The sequence below is a fragment of the Gekko japonicus genome, unplaced genomic scaffold (assembly GCF_001447785.1).
Source record: "Gekko japonicus isolate JY-2015 unplaced genomic scaffold, Gekko_japonicus_V1.1 scaffold725, whole genome shotgun sequence".
Taxonomy (NCBI): domain Eukaryota; kingdom Metazoa; phylum Chordata; class Lepidosauria; order Squamata; family Gekkonidae; genus Gekko; species Gekko japonicus.
Window position 1 is genome coordinate 829,016 of NW_015172575.1, and position 9,899 is coordinate 838,914.

The window sequence follows — 9,899 nt, forward strand, 5'->3', positions numbered from 1 at the left end:
CCCCCCCCAATAGCTAGCAATCCAAAACAGTCCAGTGGAGGCTGAGCGGTGGGTGTTGCCTTCTGACACACTTCCGGTGATGTCACGGGAGTGGCATATGCTAATGAGTTATGCTAATGAGCTCCTGCACCTCTTTTTCTACAAAATGACCCCTGAATAACAGCTTTGTTATGAAGCTCCCCGGCGGACTATTGAGCCAGTCTCTTTTTTCCCTCCTCCTTACCTCACGTAGTTAGTGTGAAGATAAAATGGCAGAACACCCCCCCCCAGCATCAGCCTTGACATCCACAGAGGAAATGTGAGGTGTGATAAAACACATGTCTGAGTACAATGCCTTCCATCAGTTGTAAATGGTACATAGTAAAGGTAAAGGTTCCCTTGCTCGAAAGCCAGTCGAATCCGACTCTAGGGTTGCGGTGCTCATTCTCCGTTTCAAAGCCGAAGAGCCAGCGCTGTCCGAAGACATTTCCATCGTCATGTGGCCGGCATGACTAAACACCAAGGCGCATGGAAGACTGCTACCTTCCCAAGTCCAAGTTTCGTTTATTGTCTTAGCCATTGGCCATAACAGCACAAAGTAAATCAAAGCACAACAGAAATATACATCAATAACTTGCAGTAAGTCCTAGACCCCCATGGCAGACTTGACGAAACCGAGGTATATTTTCAACGGCCTCCCCGTGAACACTCTCTCAGCAGGGATGCCTCCATTTACCTCACAGCCTTTCATGTTTATTTAGAGCCTCCTCCTAGCAGCCACAGTTTTCTTCGGTTTCCTAGGAAGCTGAATCACTTCTTCCTGAGAATTTTCACGAAGCCCCTCATCACTGGGAATTAACAATTAAATATGGCTAGGATCCCCTTTGGCTCCACACTCCCACACCCTAAGTTGACACGGGAGAAGTAATAACCATAATAATTTAATATGCTTGCTTACTGAGTCACCAAAGCCTCTTCTCCAGCTGTGAAACTCTGACATTTTTTCCTCCTCTTGTGGCTCTGGCAGATACTGGAATTATGAGACACTTGAGCACCTAGTACAGCTCTGCCTGCAGAGAAGTTACTCTAAGCCAAAGCCAATGGGATAAAAATGAAACCGAGAAACAAAAATTTGCCAGAGAAGTTCTGCAGAAACACTTCTAGCCATAGGTCACATATCAGAGAATGGATCCCTTGTTTAGACCCTAATATCTTCACTGGGGCGCGTTCTTGTGTGTTTCATTTTGACCAGACTGTTTCTTTTCTGTCAACATACAGCAATGATAACGTCTTTGGTATGGCCTGCTATAATACTTTTGAGACCTGCTTCAGCTCTTTGCTACACAATGCACCAATTGTCAAGGCACTGCCATGGAAACGTAGTTCACAGCCACTACTAGGTTGTACATCACACCCAAACAACTCAGCTCAGGGTGCATTCATTAAAAAAAGAAAAAGTTCTTCTCCTACCACACACTGATTTTTTAAAAAACACATTTCCTCTATAAAGAAAAGCATGTAGGATTCCAGGCCTATTCTGACAATGATGAACATGACTTTGTTTTTCTACAGTCCTGAACTCAAGGGTGAAAAAGTAGCTGTGCTTCAGAGGGAAGGGATGCAGACGGCCCCATGTAGGCCTATGTAAACACCCACCCATTCTGCTCCTGTCCTGTTTGCTGATTGAGAATAGGGAGTAGGGTTGCCAACCCCCCCCCCCGGTTTGCCAGGGGTCCCCCGTTTAGGGAGGGGGTCTACCCGCCGCCGGCCAAATGGCCGGCGGGGGAAGCCCCACCCCAACACCCACAGCCAGCCATCTCTCTCCCATTAAGGGTGTGGAACCCGTGTTTCCGCTGCATGAAGCCCACGTTTCCTCCCAAGCCCGATCTCTGCTTGAGATCAGGCTTGCAGGGAAATGCCAGCTCCCGTGCACTTAAAAGGGAAACGTGGGCTCTGTGCTCTTAAAGGGGAAACGCCAGCTCCTTTAAGTACAGAGAACTGGCGTTTCTGGAGATCGGGCGCGCAGGCAGGCGGCGGACGTCCCCAACGTGACGTCATCACATCGGGGATGCCCCGCCCCCTCCAGGAACGCCCCCAAAGTCCCCCGCTGGGGGTGGAAGATGGACTTGGCAACCCTAATAGGGAGCCAAGTTTTTGATAGTTGGCTCCACTGTTTGTCAACCCATTTTTGGCTGTTCAACAGGGTCCTTCAATGTATTCCTTCCTAACAGTGCAGCTGGTTTTTCCTGCAGTCATGATGACCACCATTTCCATTTTCCCAGAAGTGCCATCTGAAAGCTTTTTGTTTTTTTTTTCAAGTTAGTAACCAAGTGGTTACTAACTTGAAAAAGCTGCGGTGGCTCAAGTGGTTAAGACGCTGAACTGCAGGCTGTGGAAGGTCAGTAGTTCAGCAGTTCGAGACCCGGGTGCCGCATGATGGAGTGAGCTCCCATCTCTAGTTCTAGCTCCTGCCAACCTAGCAGTTCGAAAGCAAGAAATTGCAAGTAGATAAATAGGTACCACTTTGGTGGGAAGGTAACAGCGTTCCGTGCGCCTTGGTGTTTAGTCATGCCGGCCACATGACCATGGAAACGTCTTCGGACAGCGCTGGCTCTTCGGCTTTGAAACGGAGATGAGCACCGCAACCCTAGAGTCGGATTCGACTGGCTTTCGAGCAAGGGAACCTTTACCTTTACCTTAACCACTATTACTCTATTGCAATCTAACATTCTAACACTCTGTTGCCATGATAGCTGATATCCGAGCTTGCTTGCTTTTCTTTTTAATCCATCCTCTTCCATTCCAGCAAAAGTTTTCATGAGTAAGAGCTCACTTCAGCAGATGCATCAGAATGTAAATACATCAGGCCAGTGGATATACACAACAGAAAGATGGGGGAAGGTTACAAAGAGAGGCAGATTCAAAAGTATGATGCAGTCTGAAGAATAATCAGTTCATTCAGCATGGGCATCAGAAAACTTCCAGCTCTTTAAACAGGCAAAATGTAAAAACCTAGTGCAGGATGAAGTGAGATAAGGAGACACAGGAAGCTGCAGAGGTATGAGTAAAGTAATTAATGTCTGTATAGGGTGAGATATGCAAGATATTGGCACCTAAAGTGAGTAAGAAATAACAGGTACCTGTTAAGACCTGCCTGAGAGATACTCGTGATAAATATTTTTACATTGCTGTAACATCCCTCAGATGACAATGGAGGTTCCAAAGAAGCCTGTTCATGATGTTTACCTTCGTGAGTGCCCTCGCTTTGAAGTTCCTAGGTTTTCCCCCTGTTTTGTGAATGTTTTGCTCCCTCTAGGGGTCGATCTGATATTACAATGGTTTATTTTCAGCATAAAAACCGGCATGGAGATATTTCTCAAGACTTAGAACATATAGTGAAAGAGGGAATCGTCAGTGGAGTTTCAGAATGTGGTGACAGCCTACAGAGATCCACAGGTGGCTAGATTCTAGAAACCCCACTGGTGAAATACAGAGCTAATTTTGTCCTTATACTACACTTCCAAAAATTCTGATTCACAAACAATTGAGGCTGTGAGACTTGACAAAGGTGCACAGAAATGGGATTCTTCTTACTGGCTCGGCTCCCCATAGTCTTGCAAGCTTCATGTTGTGAGCCTGACATTTGTTTACAAATCTTTAAAGTACTATAATCTTTCAAAATATTGTGCATGTGTTTAGTTTTGTTCATATCATTTAAGTTTGCAAATGTATTGTAGCTTCACAACAACTGACACAATACAAATATTCTTTACATAATTTACATGTTTATTTCAATCTTACTATATATTTTATTGTGCATGGTGCTTTAGTATTTGAATATTACCACCTGGCAGCTGGCAAACCCTGCTTGGCAAGAGTGCCAAGTGGGAATCCAGGCAGCATTTTAGGTAATAATTCCCAGAAGGTATAGCGCATGGAACAGCTCTGAGTAAGAGGCTGCTCTTGTTATAGGAGACTGGGGAGGCATCACATAGCAACATCATTTCTAGCTGTGTGATGACACTACATTGCCAGACACTCTAGCATTTCCCCCCAAACTCTGTTTTTCACCATAGAGTTTCAGGGAAATGCTACGATATTCAGCAGTGATGCAATGGCATTTCCCATTATGCAGCTGAATACACTCCCCCCCCCATTTTCTCCCACCAATCCATTGAGTGACGGTGGGAAATGGGGGTGCTTCAGCTACTGGTCTCCATGATTAATATGCAAAACACAATCCACTTCTGCCGTTCTGCTAGCCAACATGACCTCCTTTTTCTTGCACACATGCCCTCCAACTGCAGTTCACCTAATTCTTTTGTTAATCAAATAATCAGACAAAAGCATACAAGATCTTTCTCAGTTGGCAGGATGGGTGGGCTGGTGTTCAAGGACCAGAATGGAGTGAAAACTGGGGCCAAAAAATAGAGGCAGGTTTTCCATGTCAACAAGTGCTAGAATCCTTACTTTGTGTTATATGAGCTATTGCCTGGACAGAGTGCCAAGTTGAAAGTGCATATGTCAGCAATAAGATGCACTTCAGGTTTTTCTAAACTTGGTGCCTACAACCCCAAAAGAAGGAGAATTCATGCTATTGGTAGAGACACTAAATGAGATCACAATAAATGTCCTATCAGTCGATAGTACTCACTGCTAAAGTTTTCATTTTTATTACACAAGAGGTCTTTACTTGGTACAACAGAGCCACCAGATGGTGCTAGAAAACAAAGTTTAGAAGTTACATACAGTAATGACTAGAAAGGCCCTCACTGCCAGGTTCGTCCCAGACATTAAAACATTACAAGATAAAGACTATAAATATTACTTCAAAAATCTGATCAGAGCTTAAATGCTATCCTAGACATTTGAAGTGGTAACTTCACACTATTAAGGGGTAGAAGTCCAAGCCATATCCTAAATCTGTCTGCAGTAACAGACGGCATATTCATTACCACCGTTCCATGGCAGTTGATTTCATTGTTCCACATAACAGCTCTGTGGGGCAGATAGTGAACAGCAGTGCTCTCATAAGATAGTGAAGGGCCAATGTACATGTTTCAGCAATCATAGGATAGCACTCATATGTTCCCTTTCTCAGTGCAGCAGCTGTGAGCACATTCCTGTGCACTAACATGAATTACTGCAGACCTGTATGTACCATTGCGTAGGTGAAGGTTAGGGAAACTGCTGGTGGAAAATGCCGTCAAAACGCAGTCAACTTGTGGTGACCCCCCGTAGAGTTTTCAAGGCAAGAGACATTCAGAGGTGGTTTGCCATCGCCTGCCTCTGCGTAAAGACCCTGGACTTCCTTGATGGTCTTCTATCCTAATACTGACCAGGGACAACCCTGCTTAGCTTCCAAGACCTGATGCGATCGGGCTAGCCTGAGCCTTCTGGGACAGGGTAGGGAAGCTGCTACTGGAATCCCAAATGGTGAATGCCACGATATCATGTGAATGTCACGATATCTACACGGCAAAGGCAAATGTAGATATAAGGCTGTATCACAGCTGCCCTTGAATGCAGAGAGGGCTTAAGGGTGCAAGAGTGCCCAGTGGGTAAAAGTGGCAGTTCCATAGCTGAGCATTACCATGGGGTCATTTGGAAGTCAAGCAGGTCAGTCCATTTCCAGTGAGTCAATATTTCCACTTTGGAACCCTGGGCAATGCGGTCCTGGCACCTCTCTGATCCAAACACATGGCCCGCGTTCAGTGCTACAGATCATTTCTTAAAGCTCAGCCAATCATAATAGCACATTTGCACGCCTGGGAAGATCTCTTTATTTTGCCAAGAGTCAGCTCATGCACCAGGAGAGAGAAAAAAGTTACATAAACATTCAGAACATATATCAAAATAAATATTACAAATTGCAGGAAATATGTTTAAATTACTCCCATTAATGTTTCAGCATTTGTTTAGCATTACATTGATAGTTATGAAAATGTCTCCTCTCATATCCTTTGGCTGACTGCACAGTGTGGTTTTTTGCCACCCCACCCCAAGAATGTGCAGCAAGACATCTATGTTATGTATATTTGATACTCAGAACTCCATGCATTTCTCAGCCAGATTCGGTCATCACACAGTCTGATCTCCTTAAATCACACGCACATCTTCTGTCTAGGGCTGCTAACTTCTACTTTAAAGGACATTCCACAGGGGGAACAATGTTACTGTTCAAACCCTATGCACCACTATTCCATTCTTAAGCTAGGGTTGCCTGCCTTCTGGTAGACCTAGGATCTCGTGGAATTCCAGCTCATCTGTGGATTAAAGTCGTCAGTTTCCCTGGAGAAAATGGATGCTTTGGAGGGTAGACTCTATGGCAGGGGTGTCAAACATGCAGCCCCGGGGTTCAGATCGGGCTCCCGGAGGGCTACCATCAGGCCCGCACTGGATCTGGCCATCTCCTGCTTCCAGTTCTGTTGCTGCTGCAGCAGCATCATAGCTTGCTTCACCAGACTCTCTTAATCACTCAGCCATTTCATGTTTCCCCCTGGGTCCTAGACTCACAACTATGAGCATGAGATGTCCGTGGTGAATGTCAATAAATCAAAAGTAGGTTTGCAGCTTACAGATACACACTTGAACAGCATACTCAAGTTTGCAACAGCACAGACATTTTGATGCAATAATTCAGAGCAAGAGGTGTCAGTTATCAGATACTGTTAAATAAACAAAATATTGCAAGAGTGCTAATGTTTAAAGCATGTTTTTATTTTAAGTAAAAAAAAAACCTTTGTGTTTGTGTCCTTTATAAAGTTGATATCTCCGCTACCTGGCATTACATTTTATGGCACACATGGCCTGGCCCAACAAGGTCTCATTTATGTCAGATCCGGCCCTCATAACAAATTAGTTCAACACCCCTGATCCATAGCCCTGTACCCCACTGAGGTCCCTGTCCTTCTCAGGCTCCATCCCAAAATCTCCAGGAGTCTCCCAACCTGGAAACTCTACCCCTCCCCACTTCCCTGCCTGTGGACGGGGGAGGGGGGGACCCGGCAACCCTATCTTAATCTCATTTAAAACAATGGGTTTAGAATGCAGTAACTCTGCACAGGACTGTAGTTGTTAATCTGTAGCATTTTAAAGACTAACATATTTATTGTGCAATAAGCTTTTGTGGACCAGAGAAGTCTGAAACATCTGATGGGCTTCACAAATCTTGTTAAGGTGCCCCAAGATTCTTTTGCTGTTTAACTTTTTTAACACACACACACACACCCCCGCTCATTTATGTTGAACCACATCCCAACACCATGCAGAACCTAAGTTCTCACCCTCACTTTATCTCTGTGCCTGAGAAAATTTATTGCTTAATCTCTGTGTAAAAAGCTGCTGCTGAATCCACAGGAGGTGACCCAGTAACAAAACTGGCAAACAATCTTCCTTCCACCCCCGTTTTCCTTGCCCTTCTACGAAGTGTTGACTCCTTTCATGGGACGGTTTCCATTCAATAACCTAGGAAAGATTTTGACTGAAAGCAGGGTAACAGGAGTCATTTTTAATAGGGCTGCATGCTTTAATTTGTAACACTGGTGGAATAATCAAGTGACGTTTTTGTTGGTGAATGTGTGGGTTTGAGAGATCAAATGGCTCACTTGTTAAATATCCCGGTTTAAGAATTTGTAATAAAAGAATGAAATACTGAGGTGAATGGCAACTTTTCTGAATCGGATTATAAATGATCACACTGCTTTCACCATCTTGCAATATTTTGTTAGTACTGTCCTTCACTGATATTTTGAAAGTATGCAAATCCAAATTTGGACATTTTACAGTACAATCCTCTTGATTTCATTGGGCTCAGACTGGAATGACTTTGGATGGGATTGTGCTGCTAGCTGATTCGCCATCTAGCTTTTTTATCTAATCAGTTGGTATCCCTGTTTTTCTTAATACTCCTGATATCTCAGTGGGAACACTGTGGTATCTAGGCCAGACATGTCTGGGAAGATAATAGGATGTTAAAAACAAAATGGTGGTTTAGGAGAAGACTGCATTTGGCACCCAGTGTTTGAGGAAGCGAGGATTCCACTACAGCAGTGGTGGTGAACCTGTGGCACGGATGCCAGAGGTGGCACGCATGCCATCACCCCAGCCAGGCCCAGACCATCATTAAAGTGTTGAATTCTCTGCCAATTAATTTTAAGTAAATGAAAGTATTTGGAATTGCTTTCCTTACTTTGTTTGGATCATCTTAAGTTAACGTATGAGTTGTTTTTTCTAAAGTAAAACCTCAGTATTCAGGTTAAATTGCCGTGTTGGCACTTTGCGATAAATAAGTGGGTTTTGGGTTGCAGTTTGGGCACTCGGTCTCTAAAAGGCTCGCCATCACTGCACTACAGCATTGTGAACTTCCATTGTCATAACACGTGGCCAGCACCAAGAATGACCATCTTGCCCACCTTTTCACGTGTTCTTGGGACTTGTAGTAGCAAAAACTGTAGCAAAGGAGCGCACAGAGGAAGAGTCACTGTGAGAATGCAATCCGGGAACAAGCATTAACCATTCAGTGGCAGGGTTTTTTAAAAAACAAACAAATGCATGGGACAGGGCAAGATTTATACGTGTTTTTCAGGGTCTGTTTTCTTGGCGTCAGGTTCCTAGGCCAGTGTGCCCTCCAGCGTACTTTTAGCCTTTAGCCGCCTCGGAAGTTGGAAGTTGGGCTGTCAGCTCTGAGTTGGGAAATTCCTGGAGAGTTTGGAGAAAGTGGGGTTTGGGGAGGGGAGGGACCTCAGAGGGTAGAACGCTGTAGAGTCCACCTTTCAAGGCAGCTATTTTCTCTACAGGAACGGAATGTCACCTGGAGACCAGCTGCAGTTTTGGGAGAGATCTCCAGCCACTACCTTGAGGTTGGCAGGCCTGGTCGGAGGCCCAAAGTGCGCTTTCTCTCCCTCCTGTCTTGATCTTCTCTCCAGGCTGTTGGACAGAGCTTTGGCGCCTGCTCCTCAGCCCACCTTTTAAAGGACGGGCTGGGGGGGGGGCGGGGAGTCAGCTCAGGAACCTCCTGGCACACCTCGCAAGAAGGGCTGCTCCTCACAAAGCTCCCCAAGGGGGCAGGTTGGACAGCCCTCCCATTGTTCTTTTCCTTCCCCCAGCCTGCCAAGAGGCAAGTCGTCCAGCCAGTGCAGGCCTCGAGGGGCCACTGAGGCAGCCCATCTGTGCCTCTGGTCGTGACAGCAGGTGCAGCCTTTCAGCGGCACCACGCCCCCTGGGTGGCCAGCTCCAGGTTGAGAAATACCTGGAGATTTTGGGGGTGGAACCTGAAGAGGGTGGGGTTTGGGGAGGGGAGGGACTTCAACAGGGCATAATACCATATGAGTCTACCTTCCAAGGCAGCCATTTTCTCCAGATGACCTGATTTCTGTTGCCTGGAGACCAGTTGTAATGGAGGGAGGTCTCCAGGCACCACTTGCCCCTTCACCAGCCTGGGCAGCTGGTGTGGTCAGTTCACAGAGCTGCGTTGCCCTGTTTCCATCACAGCCGTGGTGAAGGGGCTGTGCCTGTGGCTCAGTAGTAGAGCATCTGCATGGCCTCCAGAAGGTCCCAAGTTCAATCCCAGTTCAAAGGTTAAGGTGGTAGGTGATGTGAAAGACCTCTTCTGCCTGAGACCCTGGAGAGTCACTGCCAGTCTGAGTAGACAGTACTGACCTTGATGGACTGATGGTCTGATCTGGTGTACAGCAGCTTCATGTGTTCACCCACTCAACCAGCATCTCGCTCATCTCTTCCAGGGCCCAGGATGAAGAGGTGCTGGGGCTGGCCCTGTGAGGCTGGGGGAGCAGCCTGAGCAGTAGCCTTGCCAGCCACGAGGGGATATCCCAGAATTATAACTAATGTCCAGGCTACAGAGATCAGTTCCCTGTAGAAAATGGCTGCTTTGGAGGATGGGCTGTAGTTATTATATCACA